This window comes from Simochromis diagramma, unplaced genomic scaffold (genome assembly GCF_900408965.1).
Source record: "Simochromis diagramma unplaced genomic scaffold, fSimDia1.1 OVJJ01000517.1, whole genome shotgun sequence".
NCBI classification, from domain to species: Eukaryota; Metazoa; Chordata; class Actinopteri; order Cichliformes; family Cichlidae; genus Simochromis; species Simochromis diagramma.
The window spans coordinates 1097660-1120924 of NW_024387173.1; the positions used below are offsets into that span (position 1 = coordinate 1097660).

At 41.0% G+C, this 23265-nt stretch overlaps 1 long non-coding RNA gene across 1 annotated transcript; it reads right to left on the bottom strand.

Moving 5' to 3' along the window:
- Positions 1-2788: 2788 nt before the first annotated feature.
- LOC120744675 lies at positions 2789-11393 on the bottom strand. Its single transcript, XR_005698436.1, has 3 exons — positions 11354-11393; positions 5127-5225; positions 2789-4928 (listed from the first exon to the last, which is right to left on the bottom strand). It is a non-coding gene; the product is annotated as an uncharacterized LOC120744675 (long non-coding RNA).
- Positions 11394-23265: the final 11872 nt, after the last annotated feature.

Here is a 23265-nt window from a genome sequence, read left to right on the forward strand (position 1 = left end):
TGCTGGCAATATTTTTTGACAGTTTAACTACTCATAGGAAGCATACAACAATGTAAATTTTATTTAACAACACTATCACCAACTAAAAATATCTACCAAAAGTAAAGTGGATTCATCTGACAAAATGTGATATAAACAAGATTGTTTAGCACGGTGCTTTTAGCTGAATCTCATTAGAGAAATGGGTATTTGATTAAATATGAAAATGTAAATGCATGTTTTTAACACTCGGGACTACAAACTTTCCACAGTTTTAACCATAACATATATGTTATCACTATGGTATCAGTTTTCATCATGTCAGTTCATACTCCAAATGTCATTACATATCAATAAAATTTTTAAAGCAGTGCTTTTTCTCTCTTTAAAAAAACAACAACAAAAAAACAAAACAAAAAAGCAAACAAACAGAAACACACAACCATCTCACATGATAGAAGGAAAAAGGACAATTTTTGTTTTTACATGCACACTTCACTTATATGTCTATGTACATAAAAATGCAACCTTTTGAACTCAGTTTGACCCCATTTAGAAGCCATTCAGACCCTCCCAATGTTCAAAGCTTGAAATTTATGAGGCTATAATTGTAGCAAAACCATTTGTCTGTGCGTGTGTGCGTGTGTGTCTCAATCATGTATTTGTCATGGTACTGTGTCTGTGTGTATAATTCTGTTTAAGTTATATTCTTGGATTTGTTGGATATCTTTATTGTTGTCTGTTTGTGTAATATTTATAGTTCTTTAGTTTTCTTTCACTGTGCCTTCCCCGTGTTCCACGTTTAGTTACTCTTGTCTCTGTGTTTCGTATTCCCTCTCTTTATAGTCAGTCATGTCTCCATGTCACAGTGCCAAGTCTGCATCTTTGTGAATGTCTCATGTTTCCTCTTTTATTTTGATAGTCCCTCCCCTAGTGTTCAGTGTGTTTAGTTTTACTTCCTCCCTGTCTCATTGTGTTTGAGTAATTCCAGCTGTCCCTTGTTATCCTTTGTGTATTTAATCCTCTGTCTTTCTTTGCCTGTCGTTGGATCATCTGCATATCTCCACTTGTGGTTCCGTGGTCCAGGTTTCCATCTTCTAGGTTTCATGTTTCAGGTATTCAGGTCTTTAGTTTCTTTGTACTTGTTTTTTAGTTGCTTCCCAGTTTAGGTTTTGTTAGTTTAATCTTTATTGCTTTCTGCTTTTGTTTATATTTTTCTCTGCTGCAAATAAAGCCACGCTTTCAGTTAATTCCTTCTTCAGTGCATTGATCTGTAAATGTATGCCACCATGTGTGTGGAGAGTTGTCTGTAAGTCAAGGGTTCATTAACTATGAGCTCAGACTCACAGGTTCATACTGTCCTTTAAGCTCAGTACATGCCACCAGGTGGCGTATTACTCAGTAATTATGCTTGAAGTACTCAGGCCTATAAAAACTATAGCTATAAGTACCTTATATTAGAGCTTTGTAAAAAACAAACAAACAACCCCCCCCCCCCCCAAAAATAAAAATAAAAAAAATAAAAATCCAAACAAAATCTTATGTGAAACTGGGAATAGTTCATGATTCACCTAGCAGCACCCACTGCCAGAAAGGAGCTAGCTGAAGTAGTTAGCTACAAAACAAAACAAAACAAAACAAAACAAAACAAAAAAAACCCTCACTATATAGGAGCTACTGGAGAATTTGATATCTAACTAATCCCGGATATTAAAGGTAATTTAGATTAGCATTGAGCCTGCACATCTCTGGATCCCCATATAGTGTCATTCATAAACTGTATCCTACCATGCAAAATGAAAAATGTATGCTCACATAAGTGAAAGAAAGATGTACCCTTTTGCCATCTTACAATGCTGTGATTGCAGCCATTCCCAAAATTTCTGTGAATGGTACTCATGACCATTGATCAGTGGCCTCTGATCAGTGGTTGTTGATCGGTGGTCATGAGAATTTGCATAATTATGATGAAGGAACTGACCTCCCAGCCCACTGTTCCTTCAGTGGGCTGGTTTCAGTCATTATAAAAATGTATTGTTTATAAGGTTGGTGAAACCTGCAGTCAGCTGAGACTAAAGAAGTCACTTGGATGAGTGATGAAATGTTTCTTCCACTGAAAACGTGCAGGTGAACAGAATTAACTTTTGAAGAAGTTAAAGAAATGTTTAGGGGATTTCCACAGAGCCATTATGACATTATATGACTCTATATAATCAAAGGTAATGCCACAAACATCATACCATCATTTTATATATTCAGATGGAAATTTAAAACATATTTCAGAGTGGATTCAAAGCATTGTACTGTTTTTTTTTGTTTTTTTTTAAGCAAAAATCACACATGCAATAAGACTTTTCAGCCATTATTATCTATGCATGCTTACACATTTATTTACACAGTCACAAATCTGATCAGAAACTTTGGCTACACATTTGCAGATTCCTCTACAAATTCACAAATCTCTGTATAGATTCACAAATTTATTGACCAATTTTCACAACAACCCTCCACTCAGGCTGAAATACACATATGCAGATTGAGATATACACACAGAATCCCAATAATAGCCTCCTTAAAATTCAGCTTTATTTCTGCTATTACTGAGTAACCAAGCATTTGCTTTTATTTACATTTTTGTTTTTCAACAGTGAACCAAAAGATAAAATTTGATTTAGTTTACTTTCAATTTCTCACACACACACACACACACACACACACACACACACACACACACACACACACACACACACACACACACACACACACACACACACACACACACACACACACACACACTTCTGAACAGAGTTTCCATAGTTATAGAGACCAATACAATAATTGTGCCTAAGAGATTCTATATAACAGAAGGGATACAGAAAGTGTCTTTATATAAATTCACTTTCATTAAGTAGAATTGTGATATTTCAGCAGTGTTTTATTTTGGCAGCTTTAAAACTCTTGCAGCAGAAACTGAAAACTTGCAGTCTGCAGATACACACATAAATGTGGAAAAAAGGACACAAAACAAAATCTATTTTTGCAGCTATTTAAGATTAAAAGTATGGTTTGTAAGGTTAGGCATCAGAAGAGTACATCTGATATTTATTTATTTTTTCTTCTGTGATGCTTAAAATTATATTTTTATCAGCAGTCGTGTAAAAACTAAAACAGGCTTAAAAAGAGTGAATGCTTTACTTGCAAAGTGGCCAAAAACAGAGCTCCAAATGACGGCTAATGTTCCTGGCAAAATTACTAATCGATATTCACTGGAAGCTAGTGACTAGCTGTGACAGACTTCGGAAATGCAAACTTTATTTACATTTAAAAAAATGAGATCAATGAGATGGGACTTTTTGGCCGACATCATCTTCATCTTTAAATGTTTCTCTTATTTATACTGTGACAGTCAGAAGAAGTTTTACTGTATTTGGTAGATACAGTAGTAGTGCTCTTTAACAGTATTTTATCTTATTAAAGTGTTAGGCTTAATGTGATGGAAATAAATTGCCAGTGCCTAAAGTAGTTGTAACAAGAGCAGCAGCTGATCAACAGTACCTGCCCACTGCCCACTCTCTGAACCTGTTTTGTGTAGGAAAGCTGACCCCAGGCTGAACTAGTTGGTAGGGGGTAGGGGCAAAGGTCAGGGTTGAATGCCAGGTCCCTCTATGCCTCTGCAGAGGCATAGAGTTGAAGGCCAGGTCACTGTTGAGTATTCATTATATGTGTGGGCAGAGCCTCCTGCTGGACAAAAATGACTGGAACATTCTTTACTTCTGTTAGTCTGTAATCATATCTGGTTATAATGTTTATTATTATCTTTATTGAGCAAAATATTGCTTAGAATTTGATTCAAAAGAACAAGTGATTTTAGTATATTCCAAATCTCCAAATATATGCTTACAAATATTTTTACTGTTACTACCTGACAACTATATCATTAAATATATTGTTAGAAAATTATCTTTGCAATCAGGATGGGATTTGTTGGGAGGAACAAGGAAAAAAGAAAAGACCCCCCCCCCCCCCTTTTTTTTAAGTGGCTGCATAGTAAAATTATTGGTAATGCTGTTTACCAGGTGGTAATTTGTTTTACCACCTGGTTGTATTTGTAATTACAACAAACAATTTTTGGAAATGAGAAAGAAATACAATTAAAAATATATATCAATCAATAGAATTATACAGATAAATAAATACATTAAAAACACTAGAATTGTGGCTTTTTCCAGGATTTACTGTTCTTTCATTGATTATATGTAGAAACTCAATATGGGTAATTTTTGTTTTAGAGCAACTGATTTTAATATCAACATCAGCAGGCTGACTGTAGAACTGGTATGTGCTTGTTGATTAACACCAAGTGTATTTAATACAAATATACTTTCTGAGCTTTTAAGACCTCCATATCAGCAGTGGGATATTTGTTTTCTTGAAAAACCTGAATAAATTGCACAATTAAATTAAAAAAGAAGAAGAAATGTTCCAAATTTTCTAGCAAAAATTTATGGTTCAGGCTTCACAGGGTTAAGGAAAATTGTAATGGGATGTAAAAAATTACAATACCACTGGGTGTTAGATAGGTCTGGGTTTGATCTGTTAAATAAAAGGTAATTTAAAAATGTAAAACTTTTTTCGTTATGTACATTTAATTATTTCTTTTTCAAATTAAAATTTTGCAATTATAGACTCTGCCCATAAAAATCCCAAATTTTACCTTAGGTAATCTGGACTAGTTTCAGACTGGAAGTCATTTTGTTGAGCAGCAGTCATTTCTTTAGTTATTTACAGCATGTCTTTGCTGTTTTGAGTTTCTTCTTTGAAGTTAAGACCATCCATCCATCCTGTTTTTGACTCCTCTGTGTAACTTATCCAGCGCGTTCTTGGTCTGGGGTGTCCATCCATTGGGCCATGTCTGGAACACCTCACGTCCAGGTCCCAGTTCTACAAATCTTTTAACATTTTATTTTGGTACAATCATTAGAGTTAATGAGCTCAGCCATCATCCATCCATTTGTCCGGCTGGTTTTATATGAATTAACACTTGTTACACTTTTTTGTTGAAGGTTTCATATTGTGATAATAGTATATTTTAATATTGTGTGTGTGCATACATTTAATCCAGTCTTGGTATTTGACCATTTACTGACCTTGCTGATGTTTGACTGCTGAGAAACTCTTGTCTCTGTTACCTTGGTAACATAGTGACCCCAGACTGACCCTTGGACTGGTCACTGTAGCTGCTGTTACTTTTCTCAGGGCCAAGAAAAGAGAGAGAGAGAGAGAGAGAGAGAGAGAGAGAGAGAGAGAGAGTGTGTCAGATGTCCACCGGTAACTACCATTTTGCTGGTCAATGTGTGTATGTGAGGGAACAGATAAGGAAACAAAGTACCACTGATGCAGTAAAAGCTTGAATACACAGAGATTAAATCAGTGCCTTCAAATACAGATTATATGTCATTTCCACCTATTTGTTGTTGCCAAGATGTCTGCTCTGTTAAGCGGAATAGAAGTATCCATAGGCTCACTCTATAGGATCAAGAGACTTAAATTCAATCTCTAAAGCAACAGCACAACCACAGCAGGAGCCATTTAACTTTTTCAGTATATGAATGTTAAGGAAACAGGCAGCTTGCTTCAAGATAAAAAGACTGATCCTATTTCGTTGTCTTTGTGGAAGCATGTCTTGATATAAAAAGTGGAACTGTAGGATGTGGAAGTGTGGGAAGTGTGGGAAGTGTGGGAGCAAAATGAACAGAGAAGGTCAAACAGAGATAGTGAGACAAACGGGAAGTCAGCAGGTCAGAGGTCAGAGAAGAGCCTCTTTATGTGTATATATGTTAAGGAGGAGTGTGGCCTGGCACCTTTGCCCTCTGGACTTCTCTCTCTAATAGAGAGAGTGACTAAATACACATTGAGTCAATATGGACTTGGTCAGTGACTCTATATGTCTTTCCCTCTGTTGCTGATGAATTTTGAATTAAAAAAACTAAACTAAATGATTAGTCAGTTATTCTGTCACCAGATGGGATCAGGAAATAACACAAACACGTTCAAGTATCTTCAGTTTGACTTCATTTGTTTTCTCAATAGCTGATGCATGTAAGTGTCTGTGCATTGCACCCAAGCATTATATGGGCACAGTTTTATTTAAGTGTGCTAGTACTACTGGAAAGCTTAACAACATTATTTAGTCTAAATATGGTCACTTCTGACTCAGAGGAACCAAGTGGCAGTTTTCAAAACACTAATGCTGAGACTTCTGATTCCAGAAACCAGCAGGGGCTGGCTGGTAAAATGGACTGGTACCTACATTGTGCATTTTTATTCAATTTTAACATCTAACCCTTTAAAGCCTAAAACAATTGCCTGAAAATTCAATTTGTTTGAAAATGAAATGTTTTTTGAATCTTCTGACAATCTAAAATATATATATATTTTTGAATTGTGTCATACTCGCTACATTTAGCATATTTTTGTGCAATTTTACAATGTATTGTGCAATTTATTTAGGTTTTATAGGGGGAAAGTCACAATGCTGATGTAAAAGTCTAAAAACAACCCCACAAAAATTTTGTGTATGAAATATGACACACCAGGCGTTAAGGGGGTTCCCATTTACACTCTCAAATTCACAGAGTGCTTTTATCTATACCTAAGCACTTTTATCCAACATTTCCAGACATTCACATGCTGATGGATACATTGTGGCAGCTTGGAGCAGACCAACAATTCTTTGACACATCGACAAGAGGAACCAAGGACCTTCCGATTTACAGATGACCCGCTTTACCACCTGAGCCACAACTGCCCCAGCTGGTGCCAAACCTCCCAGCAGGCAGGCAGGTTTGGCTCATAACCTGCCAGATTTTGGACAGGTTGGCAGAATCTGGCCTCCTTCCAAGGACATGCACCATAGTAGGTTAATTGGTGATTCTAAATTTTTCAAAGTGGTGAATGTGAGTGTGAATGATGGTGTCTCTAAGTTGGCCTTGTAATAGACCATTAAGCTGTTCTGGCTACCAACTTTCTGTGACAGCTGGGACTGACTCCAGCTAGCTCCTCATAGTACCATATCACCACAATAGAGCACTTCGCTTTTAGACTGCAGGCTTATATTTGTGGGTCAGAGGGTATTTAAAAGTAGAACAGGAGGTAGAGGTTTAGCTTTCAGACCCCTCTTTTGTGGAACCAGCTCTCAGGTTGGATTCAGACACACTCTGTACTTTTAAGATGAGGTTTAAAACTTTTAGTTATGCTTGAATGGGCCGAGACTGCTGGGAGCTTTCCATTAGGAACTGAACATTTCTTGTTTGTTCACTTATTATGTTGTTTATGGATTTATTATTAGAGAGAGCAGACAGCTGTGCAAAGATCAGTTGCGATAAAGAAATGTTGTGAGCTAGCCTGAAAAGGCAACATGTAAATATACGCACTGTAGAACATTTAACAGCTGTGTCCACATGTTACTTGGCGAATTAACACTGACGTGTGTTACAGATGTATTTTCTTTTTTGTGAGTGGTAGTAAAATATCGTAATATCAATATCATGTATTATTTTGGGTTTTTGGCTAGTTCTGCATTAGCTATCAGTTATTGCTATTAGTGCAGGTGCTTGCAAAGAGCTGAAGTTCTGTTAGCAGCACAATGCCTCATAAGAACCATTTGTGGTGGTTCAAAAAAAGTACAATGAATAAGATGAATTCTTGCACCTCTTTGACTGACAGAAAGGAAACAAGCTAATATCTGGTTGGTTGTCTCACTGGTTGACTTAATCCATGACACACTATAAAGAGGTTGTTGTTGCAACTACATGACAATAAGTTGTGATAAAAAGCCCATTTACTGTATTCATTATTAGATATTTAAGATTATTACTGCATATACTGAAAACAAAAATTATATTTTGTGGCTAACAAGTTTTTGGATTTCCAGCGAATCTTGTTGCGCTATTCTTTTTTGAACAAGAATTAGATACGTTGTTTTTAAATTACATTTCAGGATTTCACAACATAACTAACAGAAAGTTTCTAACCATTAAGGTTTTCATTATGTTCTTCTGATAATATGGCGTTAGCTACATATTACCTGTACTTTATTTATATAGTGCCAAATGACAACAGTTGCTTCAAGATTTTTTTTTAAAATAAATACCGACTGCAAATCCAAATCGAATTTAACTGTAATAGCTATGAGGGACCACAGGCACCCCCCCCCCCCCTTTTTTTTTTTTTTTTTTTTTAAACTCAGTAGCAACAAAAAGCCAACAAGTTTGGCAAATTAAGTGTGTTGTTATGGAAACAAGATGATAGACTTTGTTTTGCTGTCACATTTCCCTCCCTCAAAATGAGAAAAATTCACATGTGAGCTCAGTGTAATGGTGTAATTTTATTCTTGTCTTTTCCATCTGTGTTCACCACTTTACAAAGACAATTTTTTAAAGGGAATATGTAATTTACTGACAGCAGTGGTGATGAGAGGAAGAAGAGAGTAATGATGGAGAAGAGAAAAATAGAGAAGGGGAGAGGGAAAAAGAAGAAAGGGTGAAGGAGGTGTAAGCACAGCAGATGGATGATGCTACTGGACAGTATTTCATGTCCGACTGTGCTGACTGCTGCTGCGCTCACAGCAGGGTGTGTGCATGTGTACTTGCTTATCTTGTGCTTCAAATGGGAAATGGTACATGTGCATGTGGGAGAGCGAGCACACGCGTTATCCTTAGGTTACAAAATCTGAACGTAGTGTGTGTGTCCGCTGTGAGAGTAATTCAGCCCAATTAATTGGTTTGAGATTGAAAATGAGATGAGGACACAGCTGAGCTCATCCCCCCTGCTTTTACTCCATCCCTGTCTGCTCAACCCCCTTTTCCTCTCTCCCTTGTGTGTTTCTTTTTTTAAATCATTCTGGCATTCATTTCACTCACTTAAACCCTTTAGATTTAAATACATTTACCATGGTATATATTTTGCGTAACACACAGCACTGGTAACCAACTTTTATAAACATACACACACACAGTTACTGACATTACAGATATTTTGCAAAAGAAAAACAATGAGGACCCAAAAAAAAAAAAAAAAAAAAAAAAAAGGGCCTTGCATGCAGAGAGAAATGTGACAAGTAGAAATGATAAGAGTAATATCTCGGTGAGACTTGAGTGTTTAACAACGACCTTTTCAGAAAAATGAGTTTGGCCAGTTTAACCCTGATGTATTGGTTTAGTGTGTGTGAGTGCGTTGTATGTGGCGCTCAGTCTCCCTGTCTCTCTGCAGGGTGACACACAGAATGCCGATTGGTCCTCGGTCTGTTGAGCAACTCAATTATGCCTCTTAATATCACTAACACCATGAGACCTCAAACAGCGAGCCTATTAACACTACACATAGTAATGTTTCCATTAGTTCAGAGGACATCATATAGACTTACTTTCACTTCCTGTAGACTTAGATTAACCAGAATGCTGCTACTGGCAATGCTGCTCTTTTTTAGTGTAAAGAAGTGTAATTAATAATATTAATTTAATAACATTACCCATTTTTGTAGTATTATCACTTTTTTGCACAATATAAAGAAGTGGCCATGTAATTGCTTGAACTTTTAAAGTGTAAACATTTAAACCTTTTTAGTGTTTGCACAAAAAGTACAACAATATAGTGCATAGTTTCAGTGTAATTTAATGTAACCAGCTCCAGGAGTCCATACCTCCACCCTGAGGAGAGTCCCCAATTTCACATCCACATTAAACCGACTCATGTACAAATGAAGACCATTAAATCATGTTAAAACATTACATTCAAGCTCAAGTACTAAATTCTGTTCTGTGGAAGGAAATAAGGTACAGTTGGAGTCAAGCTTTAGCTTAATCATCAGAATATGAATGTTGCTTTTGCTGCATAAATGCTTGTCTGTGTGGTTCTGGTCAAAGGGTCACACAGAAGGAATGGGTAGAAGATGTGGGGGCAGTGGAGGAGGAATTTTTGTGGAGGAGGATCGATGGGTGGATCACATGGAGAGAAGGTTGAAAGGGAGGAAAAGTGGAAGGAGGTGAAGGAATATAGGAACAAGATGAGGAATAAATCGGACCCTGTGTGAGTGTGTCTGTTTCTGCCCGTCTCGCGCTCTGTGTGTGTGTGCATGAATGTTTAGCTTGGGAACACATTTAACAAGATATGACAAAAACACAAAGCCTAAATTTACTTATGTACTCAAAAATGAATAGAAAAGTCACATGTGTAGCTCTTTTCTTAAACAAGTTCTCTTTTCTAAAATGTATACTGTGGCTACCTTAGAGCTCTGTCTCATAAATATCTGTTTTTGTTTAGATTTTGTGGATCGTCTCAAAAATACCAGTGAACAGTTAACTATTCTATAATATTTGTGAAGCAGCTGTGGAGACTGAATAGTTCATTATCTGCAGTATTTAATACCATCCAAAGACTATGAGAATGTGGAGAAATTGCTGTGTATGTAAAAAAAAGTAAAATCAGTGGATGGATACCTCTGATCTTAAGGCTGACATGTGGTACTGCATGGAAAAAAAACAAAAAAAACTTAACAGTATAGGTCAGAAATGCTTCCAGAAATCATGCCTGTGAATGCAAGTCATTGTGCCATCAACACTGAATGAGTTGTAACCAGGCACAAAGAAGCAGCTGTATGTGAAGGTGATTCAGAAACAAGCTCATAAAAAGGACTGAGGAAAAGTGGAAACCTGTTCTGTGGTCAGACAAATCTAAATTGGATGCTTAACTGGCAAAACAAACAAACAAAAATCAAAAAACACATTATCAGGCCCATCTTATCTTACAGGCCTCATAGTACCATATCACCCAAATAGAGCACTTCGCTCTCACACTGCAGGCTTACTTGTGGTTGTTAGAGTATTTCAAAGTGGAATGAGAGGCAGACCTTTCAGTTTTTAGGCTTCTCTTCTGTGGAACCAGCTTCCAGTTTGGATTTGGGAGACAGAAACCCTCTCTACTTTTAAGATAAGGGTTAAAACTTTCCCCTTTGATAAAGCATATGAATCCTTGTTTACTTGTTCTACAATAAGTCTAGGCTGCTGTGGGAGAATTTTTAGCTGATTTTATTGTCTCTTTCCATTAATATGAAACTACCATAATATTAGAGGTTGTTTATTTCTTTGTAAGTGAGAAAACTTACAAATTCAGCAAAGGATCAAATAATTGATCTTTATAACCCCAGGCCATACATTCCTTGGCTAGTTAATGTCCATTTGACAACCAGCTGTTAACCATCTGAGTGGTTGCTGAAGGTGTCATGAGCTGTGTGCAGGCAGGAATGGTGGACCCAATGTGCAGAAGCAAAAACGTGAACTCAAACATACCGAAACTGAGAATACCAAAATAAACTTACACATGCAGCCAGACAGAACACACAGCATAGGATGCAGGAAATCACAACACTGACAAAGGAAAACACAGGCCTTAAATACACAGAGGGAGCAATCAGGGAATGGGAGACAGGAAGGAAACACAGCTGGGACAAATCAGGGCTAACGAGACAAAGGAAGCAAAACCAGATACATTAAGATGAGAAACGGACTTTCAAAGTAAAACAGGAAACATAACACAGAGACGCGGACTTCACAAGGAGATACAGCTGACAGGGGAGACAGAGCAACTATGGAACACAGAGACATAAACCAATAGACCGAGAACTCTAACAAAGAAACCAAAAGACTAGAAATGATAAATAATATAAAAAAACAAAGTTCAATAATAATGTAAAACCGAAAACTCTAACAGAAGGCAGACACTGCTAAAGCTGTATTCAATGGAAAGGAAAATGGAAGACACAGAAATACACAATTTTGAGTGGACCTTAGTTGTTGTATCCAGAACCCAGAAGGAAATAAATTAAACACGAAGACAAACACACAAAAGAAAAGAAAACACAATTCTCTCACTTTCCAGTTTAGGTTTGAAATTCTGATTTATTTAAACTACAAGTTAACCTATATTAGTTCCTTAAAGTCAAAGTCAAAAGTCAAAGTCAAAATCAACTTTATTTGTCAATTCTGCCACATGTACAGGACATACAGAGAATAGAAATTTCGTTACTCTCAAACCCTAGATGAAATAGCAAATGAACATTTAAATATAAGAGAGTGATTAAAAAATGCAAATAAAATAATTAAAAAGTAAAAATTTAAATAAATAAATACAATACAAATTAACAAGAAAGCTATGCAATATACAATATACAATATTCAGGTAAGGGTAAATGACATTGAGTGTAAACCAGGCAGAGTAGTGCAAATAGGCAAATAGTGCAAATGGAGATTTAGTAATGTACGGTAAGAGATAGTATAACAACAAAGTCTTATGAGTTAAGGGGTTAACCTGGATTTATTATAGCTGCTGTTCTCTATCTCTGATCGACATGAGTCGACTAAAATAAATGACCCAATATAAAATACACTTACTGTCATCTTAGCTATCAGTGTGTTCAACAGCTTATTTAGTAAAGAACACAAGGGAATAGCATGCTATCTAACAGCAACGAAAAACAATTTGACTCACCAAATCCTCATTTTAGTCGAGCAAAACATATTTTATCTGCAAAGGCTGAAAATTGGACACTATCACCCTCAAAGATTTCAAATAAAAATGCATCTAGTCCCAACTTAGTATGTTGATTAATTTTTTTCCCTCCCTTAAGTTTTTTTTTGCTATTTATGCTCGTAGAATATCCTGCTCACTCTCGTCCACTGTTGTTTTTTTAGCCAGCGAATGTCACTGTGGGTCCAGTGGTTGGCTACCACTAATAAGTTTCACAAAGGAACAATAAAACAAAAACAAAAGTACAAAATAACAACAACTATGAAACTATAACTACTAAAACTTACTTAAAACATACTTGAAGGACAGCTTGCATTTTCTTTATCAAGATATTTTGAAGAAGTGATTAGAGACACTAAATCTTAATTAAGGTATTAAATAATGTAAATAAGTGGGAAGGAAAAACTCCCTTTTAACAGGAAGAAACCTCTCAAGGAGCGAAACCAGGATCAAGGAGGGCCAGCCATCTACCACAATTGGTTGTGGGTGAGGGAAGCAAGACTGGACAAAGACGTGCTGGAAGAGAGCCTGATTATGTATAAATGTATACGTGTATGTATATGTATAAATGTATTATTATTATTAAATAATGATTAAATAAAAAACAAATGAATAAATGCAGAGTGGTACATATATACATAGTGAGTGAGTAATGGGTGGATTTTGTGCTATGAAATCAGTTATTTAAGTGATCGTATGTGACGAAATGTATTTTAAATTTGATTCTGGATTTAACAGGAATCCAATGAAGAGAAGTCAGTAGACATATGCTCTCTCTTTCTAGTCTCTGTCAGTGTTCTTGCTGCAGCAAAAGCAAAGAAAATATCTATCTGGAGACAGATAGATATGTATACTTACTTGCCTCCATACTGTGCCAAGTCACTGGTGTGTACGATTTTGTATGATTCTCACAGTGTGAAAAATGTCCCTTGTGTCTGAATCAGAGAATTATCACCAAGGAAATGACCTTTCTGACACTTCACCTTTGACCTCTGCTGTGAACCCTGAGAGGGGGGACTATGCCGGATAAGCCTGTTCCCAGAAAGACAGTTACAGCACAGCAGGAGGCAAAAATACTCTCTCCCTCTCTCTCTCTCACACACACACAAGGAAAATACCATTAAATAGCTTTGTGAGCATAAATACAGATACATAGTCCATATGAAAACACATAGTATTTTTTTTTACAGTATCAACAATCCTGGGAACTGCTGCAGGAACAAAAATGAAAAATTGACTTATTTCCCTTTGCTGCCTTACTGTGTGTTTGTTGTTAAAATAGCCTAGCCTCAGAGCAATACAGTCTATAACAGTAATGATTAGGGCTGCTTCAAATATTAAAGCTGGAGAAAGTAGCCATAAGAAGGAGAAGATGTCTGGATTGCTTGGATAGTGACACAACCATGTAAGGTCAACCAATCAAGATGCAATTGAGGTACCGATGCTCAGCTTTAATTCAAGGAGTTTAACAAAAGTATTCCTTTAATGTTTTCAGAAATTATGACCATTTTTATACATATCCTATTTTCAGAGGATGAAAATAATTGCACGATTGATGCCCCCGATCTCCCCTGCAACAACGATTGAGTTTTTTTTTAGCAAGGTGAGTAACTAAATAAATTTTATTTATATAGCGCATTAAAAATGAATTAATAATAATAATAAAAAAATCACAATTCACAGCAGTTCATACTAAACATATTTACACTATTCACACACAACAAGCCACAGTTCCAGGGATCAGCTACCTCAAAAAGCCTGACAAAATGGTATGAGTATTTAGATTTAAAGACAATCACCACTCTTTAGTCAGTTGGGAGATCATTCCAGAGTGACAACAAAAGCATGACACTCTTTCAGGTACGATCAAGAGTGATTGGGAAGCAGACCTTAATGATCTTGAGGTAGTGTGTGGATGCAGCGTGTCTATATGCAGGTGCAAGGCCATTTGAGGTTTAAATACAAATAGCTTCACTTTATACTGGATACTGTAATGCATAGGGAGCCAGTGCACAGCTGCCAACACTGGAGTAACACAAACTGTCTTTTCTGTTTTGTCCCATTCAGTAATCAGGTTGCAGCAATTTAGACTAACTGTAAATGAGCAAGACAAGATTTAATAACTTCAGTCTACAGTGCATTATAGTAGTGCAGTCTAGATGTACCAAAAACAAGCACAACACCTTCTGGATCTGATAGATTTAAACAAATGTTTTAGTTTGGAGATTGTTCTCAGTTGGGATAACCTGCTCTTGACCACAACATGGGTTTGTTTGTCATATTTCAAATTTTAGTCAAAGATTATCCTTAAGTTTTCACCAGGGATTAGATAAGATAAGATAAGATACCTTTATTAGTCCCACAAGGGGAAATTTCATGTTAAGGCTGCCGACCTATTGCACGCAATGGCGGCGCCATCTTACCCTCGACCATACATACAGTGGGGCAAAAAAGTATTTAGTCAGCCACCGATTCTGCAAGTTCCCCCACCTAAAATGATGACAGAGGTCAGTAATTTGCACCAGAGGTACACTTCAACTGTGAGAGACAGAATGTGAAAAAAAAATCCATGAATCCACATGGTAGGATTTGTAAAGAATTTATTCGTAAATCAGGGTGGAAAATAAGTATTTGGTCAATAACAAAAATACAACTCAGTACTTTGTAACATAACCTTTGTTGGCAATAACAGAGGTCAAACGTTTACTATAGGTCTTTACCAGGTTTGCACACACAGTAGCTGGTATTTTGGCCCATTCCTCCATGCAGATCTTCTCGAGAGCAGTGATGTTTTGGGGCTGTCGCCGAGCAACACGGACTTTCAACTCCCGCCACAGATTTTCTATGGGGTTGAGGTCTGGAGACTGGCTAGGCCACTCCAGGACTTTCAAATGCTTCTTACGGAGCCACTCCTTTGTTGCCCGGGCGGTGTGTTTTGGATCATTGTCATGTTGGAAGACCCAGCCTCGTTTCATCTTCAAAGTTCTCACTGATGGAAGGAGGTTTTGGCTCAAAATCTCACGATACATGGCCCCATTCATTCTGTCCTTAACACAGATCAGTCGTCCTGTCCCCTTGGCAGAAAAACAGCCAATGTGCTCTCTGGCAAACTTCAGACGGGCCTGGACATGCACTGGCTTCAGCAGCGGAACACGTCTGGCACTGCGGGATTTGATTCCCTGCCGTTGTAGTGTGTTACTGATGGTGACCTTTGTTACTTTGGTCCCAGCTCTCTGCAGGTCATTCACCAGGTCCCCCCGTGTGGTTCTGGGATCTTTGCTCACCGTTCTCATGATCATTTTGACCCCACGGGATGAGATCTTGCGTGGAGCCCCAGATCGAGGGAGATTATCAGTGGTCTTGTATGTCTTCCATTTCCTGATGATTGCTCCCACAGTTGATTTTTTCACACCAAGCTGCTTGCCTATTGTAGATTCACTCTTCCCAGTCTGGTGCAGGTCTACAATACTTTTCCTGGTGTCCTTCGAAAGCTCTTTGGTCTTGGCCATGGCGGCGTTTGGAGTCTGACTGTTTGAGGCTGTGGACAGGTGTCTTTTATACAGATGATGAGTTCAAACAGGTGCCATTCATACAGGTAACGAGTGGGGGACAAAAAAGCTTCTTACAGAAGACGTTACAGGTCTGTGAGAGCCAGAGATTTTCCTTGTTTGAGGTGACCAAATACTTATTTTCCACCCTAATTTACGAATAAATTCTTTACAAATCCTACCATGTGAATTCATGGATTTTTTTTTCACATTCTGTCTCTCACAGTTGAAGTGTACCTCTGGTGCAAATTACTGACCTCTGTCATCATTTTAAGTGGGGGAACTTGCACAATCGGTGGCTGACTAAATACTTTTTTGCCCCACTGTACATTACACAAAAACATCACATGGGGAAGACAGGTCAGAGAGGTATAACAATGGAAAATGCACCACATGATGAAAGATAAGGAGAAAAAAAAACCTCCCCCCAGACTGAGCTCCAATAGGGGGATCAGTTTGAGAACAGAAAAAAAAACACCTCTGCACATAGCACATGAAAAAAAAAAAATCTTAATACACCAGAGAAACACACGACAAGCAACAGGGATGGGTAAAGGGTGAGAGACAGCCAATGTAGACAGGACATCTGGGCCTGCAGCCTATGCGCTGGTTTCCTTAATCCACCGTCAGCATCGGAAGGGAATAAGCGTCAAAGGCATTCGGAGGGGAAGGGGGGATGAGTGTAGAATAGAATAGAATAGAATAGAATAGAATAGAATAGCCTTTATTGTCATTGTACAGAATACAACAAAATTGGAGTGCCACTCCCTTGGTGCAAGTTTCAATAATATAATATAATAATAAATATAAATGTAAAATATAAAAAGTACAAAAAAAAACAATCGTAAGTACTCAAACAATAGTATGTACAATATATACAGGATAGCAGCATTAATATAATGACAGTATGAATAGCAGCATAATATAATGACAGTGACAGTATGGAATAGGTTCAATTGTTTTTGTGCTTATTTACTACGGTGATAGCTCTGGGAAGAAGCTATCCCTGAATCTGTTTGTCCTGGTTTTATGTGACCTGTACCGTCGGCCTGACGGTAATAGTTCAAACAGTTGATTGCTGGGGTGAGAGTAGTCCTTGATGATATTGCCAGCTCTGCTGAGGTACCGAGAGTTTGCAGTGACCTCCAGTTTGCTGTGTTGATGACCCTCTGCAGTACTTTCCTGTCCGCAGCTGAGCACCCTGCATACCATGATGTTATGCCGTACGTTAGGATGCTCTCTATGGTGGCTCTGTAAAATGTCACCAGCAGCCTCTCCTCCAGGTTGTTCCTCCTGAGCACTCTCAGAAAGTGGAGACGCTGCTGGGCCTTTTTAACCACCGCCGTGGTATTTGCAGTCCAGGAGAGGTCATCAGAGATGTGCACGCCCAGAAACCTCATGGAGTGTACCCTCTCCACACAGTTCCCGTGGATGTAGAGTGGGACCGGGTCTGCTCTGCCCTTCCTGAAGTCCAAGATAAGTTCTTTAGTTTTCGTGGTGTTCAGTTGGAGGTTGTTAACTGAACACCACTCAGTCAGTCTGTTGACCTCATCTCTGTAGTCCGACTCATCCCCCCTTGAGATGAGTCCAACCACTGTGGTGTCATCCGCGAACTTTATGATGGTGTTTGAGAGATGGGTAGGGGAGCAGTCGGATGTGTAGAGCGTAAACAGGAGGGGACTCAAAACACATCCTTGTGGAGACCCGGTGCTGAGTGTGATGGTGCTGGACAGGTGGGGGCCGAGTCTGACAGACTGTGGTCTATTTGTCAGGAAGTCCTTGATCCAGAGGCAGATGGGGGTGGAGAGTCCCAGGTGAGACAGTTTCTGGACCAGGATCTCCGGGATGATATGATTGAATGCTGAGCTAAAGTCCAGGAAGAGCATTCTCACATAGCTTCCTCGGTGCTCCAGGTGACTCAGCGCAGTGTGGAGTGCTATGGTGATAGCGTCCTCGGTGGATCGATTTGTCCTGTAGGCAAATTGGTGGGGGTCCAGAGTGGGAGGCAGACCGGCCCTGATGTGCTGACAGACCAGTCTCTCAAAGCACTTCATCACTACAGGCGTAAGTGCAACAGGCCTGTAGTCATTTGGGCTGGCCACAGCTGTCTTCTTGGTGATGGGGATGATGGTGGAGGTTTTGAGGCAGGGCGAGACGGTGTTTGATGACAAGGAAAGGTTGAAGATTTTAGTGAAGACTCCGGTCAGTTCGTCAGCACATGCTCTGAGAACCTTTCCATGTATTCCATCAGGACCTGCCGCCTTCCTGGGATTCACTGACCTTAGAACACACCTCACTTGATGCTCCCTGAGTGTTAGTGTGCCAGTGCTGGGGGCAGGTGGAAGTGGTGTGGCAGCTGGGGGCCTGGTCATCTCAAAGCGGGCGAAGAAACGGTTTAGATCCTCAGCCAGCGAGGCATCAGTCCTAGATGTCGCCTGGTTATTGCTTCTGTAGTTGGTAATGTGATTGATCCCCTGCCACATTTTTCTGGGGTCGTTGTCAGCAAAGTGATCTTCAATCCTTCTCCTATAGGCCGTCTTAGCTTTCCTGATGCCTCTACTCAGGTCTGCCCTGGCCGCCCTATACGCAGCCCTGTCCCCTGACTTGAAGGCAGTGTTGCGGCTTTTTAGGAGGGATTGTACTTCGCTATTCATCCAGGGTTTTTGATTTGGAAACACCCTGACCCTTTTGTTGACGGTGGCATTGTCAACACAGTTCCTGATGTACGAGAGTACAGTGTCCGTGTACTCCTGGAGGTTGTGGCTGGAGAATAAATCCCATACAGTTGTTGAGAAGCAGTCCTGCAGTTGAGAAAGGGCTCCTTCAGGCCAGGTTTTTATTGTCTTTGTCTGGGGCTTTGTTTTTCTCAGCAGGGGGGTGTAGGTGGGGGTGAGGGACATGCAGAGGTGGTCAGATCCAGCCAGGTGGGGGAGGGGTGTCGCTCTGAAAGCATGCCTGATGTTTGAATAGACATGGTCCAAAGTGTGTTCTCCTCTCGTAGCAAAGTCCACAAACTGGACAAATTTAGGAAGCACAGTCTTTAGGCATGCTTTGTTAAAGTCGCCGGCGACAATAAAAACCCCATCGGGGTGGGCAAGCTGTTGTTTGTTTATGGTGTTGAGCAAGAGGCTGAGAGCCGTGCTAACGTTAGCATCCGGCGGTATATAAACAGCTATCACAATAACTACTGTAAACTCCCTCGGGATGTAAAAAGGTCTGCACGAGACTGCCAGAACCTCCAAATCAGTAGAACAGTGTGTGTGAATGATCCTGCTGTTACAACACCACTCGTTATGCACGTAAATACATAGCCCCCCTCCTCTGCTTTTACCTGAGTTGCTGTTTCTGTCATGCCGGTGTAGCGTGCGGCCTGCTAACTCGACTGCAGCGTCGGGAATCAGCGGGTGAAGCCACGTCTCCGTAATAAGAATAATGCTGCAGTTACGTGCAAAGCTCGTGGTGGCTATCTGTAGCTCCAATTTGTCCAATTTGTGGGTGATGGATCTGGCGTTCGATAGGTACATCAGCATGTGCATATATATATGTCTGTATCTGTATGTGTGTGCATGTCCAGAGTTCAGCTGAGACAGTGTCCTTCGCCCTGTCAGGCTAAGTAAACAGTCTTACAGCCAACCCAGGTGACCTTGCATAGAATGGGAAGAACAGTCTAAACAGTCGTTATCAGGGTGTTTTTGTTAAGCTCCAGCCTTGAGCCCGCAGATGGCGCCGAAGGGATAGCCGCATTATGATGGTGGTTTTTTCTTTAGTGCGAACCACTGATGAGAATTTCAAAGCTGTTCTTAACAGTCCGACACTGGTCTCTCAATCTCCCGTTGGAGAGCCGCGAACCATGATGTTATCAAACTTGCGCTCCGTGGTCTTGTCATTCTTGTGCCCAAAGAGCAGATTCTGAGAACTCACGACCGCAGTGAGCTGCTCCAAGATGTGATCCAACTTGCGCTCAGATGTGTTATTCTGAGTGAACTTCTCCAAGATGTAATCCAATTTGCGCTCAGAGATCTTATTCTGAGTATTCACGGCAGCCGTGAGCTTCTCCAAGATCTTATCCATGCTGCACTCAATAAGCCCATTCTGAGAACTCACGCCTCATCCCATCGTTTCAATCCCAGCGGGCAGCCTTGAGGGGGTTTGAACAGCCAGTTCCGCTTTCTTAATTCTTTGGTAAGCCAGGGCCAAGCCAGCTCCGATCAGCAAGAACCCTGTTATCATGGTTCCGAATAGGTAGATAGGTTCCGAATAGGTAGATATCTTCAGCGTCTTCGATCGACAGTCCTGCCAGGCACACGATTCTCCATTTCTGCCACCCGTCCATCGTGTATCTGGCAGGGAAAGTACCACCCGGACACTCAGGCTCACCTGAGCCCAGACTTCTCATTGAGAAAAGGGTGTCAATAGCATTCAGGGACCAGTTGTTCTCTTGGACCTCGTCCACCCCAGGGGCTCTGCCATCAAGGAGTTGTTTAACTGCCTCAGTGACCTTGCCCCCAGAGATTGGCGGGTCAACCCCTTCGTCCCCAGACTCTGCTTCCGCCACAGAAGACGTGCCAGTGGGATTGAGGAGGTCCTCGAAGTATTCCTTCCACTGCCCAACAATTTTCTCAGTCGAAGTCAGCAGCACTCTACCTGCACTGTGTATAGTGCAGGTAGAGTGCTGCTTTACCGCTTTTCCCTCTGAGTCCCCTGACGGTTTGCCAGAATCTCTTTGAGGCAGTCCGAAAGTCTTTTTCCATGGCCTCTCCAACTCCTCCCACACCCAAGTTTTCGCTTCAGCCTCCGCCCGCGCCTCATTGTGCTTGGCCTGTCGGCATCTATCAGCTGCCTCCAGAGTCCCACAGGCTAACCAAGCCGGGTGGGACTCCTTCTTCAGCTTGGTGGCTCCCTTCACCTCAGGTGTCCACAATTTGGTTCGGGGGTTATCACCATGACAGGCACCAACTACCTTGAGGCCGCAGCTCCGTGCAGCGGCTTCGGCAATGGAGGTGCTGAACATGGTCCATTCGGACTCAATGTCCCCAGTCTCCCTCGGAATGCTATTGAAGCTCTGCCGGAGCTGTGCGTTGAAGAACTCGCGGACCGGGGCCTCTGCTAGACGTTTCCAGCACGCCCTCACTGTACATTTGGGTGTCCAGCGTCCTCCCTCGCCACCTGATCCAACTCAACACCAGGTGGTGATCAGTTGACAGCTCAACCCCTCTCTTTACCCGAGTGTCCAAAACATATGGCCTCAGGTCTGGTGATACAATTACAACATCGATCATCGACCTGTGGCCTAGAGTGTCCTGGTGCCACATGCACTTATGGACACTCTTGTGTTCGAACATGGTGTTCGTTATGGCCAAACTGGGGTTTGCACAGAAGTCCAATAACAAAACACTGCTCGGGTTCAGATCCAGGAGGCCGTTCCTCCCAATCACACCCTTCCAGGTCTCAGTGTCGTTGCCCATATGAGCATTGAAGTCTCCCAGTAGGACAACAGAGTCCCCAGGAGGAGCACCCTCCAGTGCCCCACTCAGGGACTCCAAGAAGGCTGGGTACTCTGAACTGCCACTCGGCACATAAGCACAGATGACAGTCAGGACTTGTTCCCTGACCTGAAGGCGAAGGGAACAAACCCTCTCGTCCACTTGGAGAAACCCCAACATACCAGCAGCAAGCCGAGGGGATACCAAGATACCCACCCCAGCCCGACTCCTCTCACCAGGGGCAATTCCAGACTGAGACAGAGTCCAGCCCCTCTCCAGGAGACTGGTTCCAGAGCACAGGCCATGCGTTGAGGTGAGCCACGACTATATCTAGCCGGAACTTCTCAACCTCACGCACTAGCTCAGGCTCCTTCCCCACCAGAGAGGTGACATTCCATGCCCCAATTTTCAGTTTTGGTAGTCGGGGATCGGTACGCCAGGGCCTCCGCTCCTGGCCACTGCCCAACTCACATTGCACCCGACCCCTACGGTGCCTCCTGTGGGTGGTGGGCCTGCAGGAAGATGGGCCCATGTCCCTTTTTTGTCTGTGCCCCGCCGGGCCCCATGGACTAAGGCCCGACCACCAGATGCTCGCCCTCGGGCACCCTCCCCAGACCTGGCTCCAGGGCGGGGCCCTGATAACCCTATCCCGGGCAGGGTGAACTGTTTCCTCGATGGTCTTTTCATAGGGGTCTTCTGAGATAGGGTGAGAAGTTCGGCCATTTGGGAGGGGTTCAGAGTAGAGCCGCTGCTTCTCCACATCGAAAGGAGCCAGTTGAGGTGGTTCGGGCATCTGACAAGGATGCCCCCTGGGCGCCTCCTGGATGAGGTTTTCTGGGCATGTCCCAGGACACGCTGGAGAGATTATATCTCTCGGCTGGCTTGGGAACGCCTTGGCGTTCCCCCGGATAAGCTGGAGGAGGTGGCTGGGGAGAGGGAGGCCTGGGCTTCTCTGCTTCGGCTGCTGCCCCCGCAACCCGCCCCGGATAAGCGGAAGAAAATGGATGGATGGATGGATTATTCTAAGTGTTGAAGTAATATTTGGTAGTTGTTCACTTGCACTCTCAACATGAGGTTCAGAGATGTTGATACAAATGAAAAAGACAATCATTACGCTGAAAACTCAAATAAAGACAAAGAGAAAAAGACCTAGAAGGCAACTAACGTGGATGAAGTACACTCTTGAGGATGTAGGTGCGCCATTGTCTAAGTCTATAATCAAGAGACACGTAATTGAATGCAAATACTGAAGATTTACAACAAGGTACAAGCCATTGGCATGCTCAAGAACAGGAAAGTCAGATTAGATTTTACCGCAAAAAAACATTCCATTCTGGTAAAGAAAACAATCTGTGGACAAATTGAACCAACTGAATTTAGTGGTGAGAAACAGCATGTGATCATCATTTGTTGATGATATTGGCTCCACCATAAACACACTGCAGGCCATGTTACTACCAATGGAATTGGGTCACTAGTTTTTATTGATAATGTGACTGCTGCTAGCAAGACCAGAGTGAATTCTAAAATTTACAGGGATATACTCCCTGCTCAATTTTAGAAAGAAAATTTATCGGTCTTAATTTATTGCCAAATCAGTCACTTGATCTCAACACAGTAGAACGTGCTTTTCAGTTATCAAAACTGAAGGCCAAGAATTTTGGGCCTCTAAA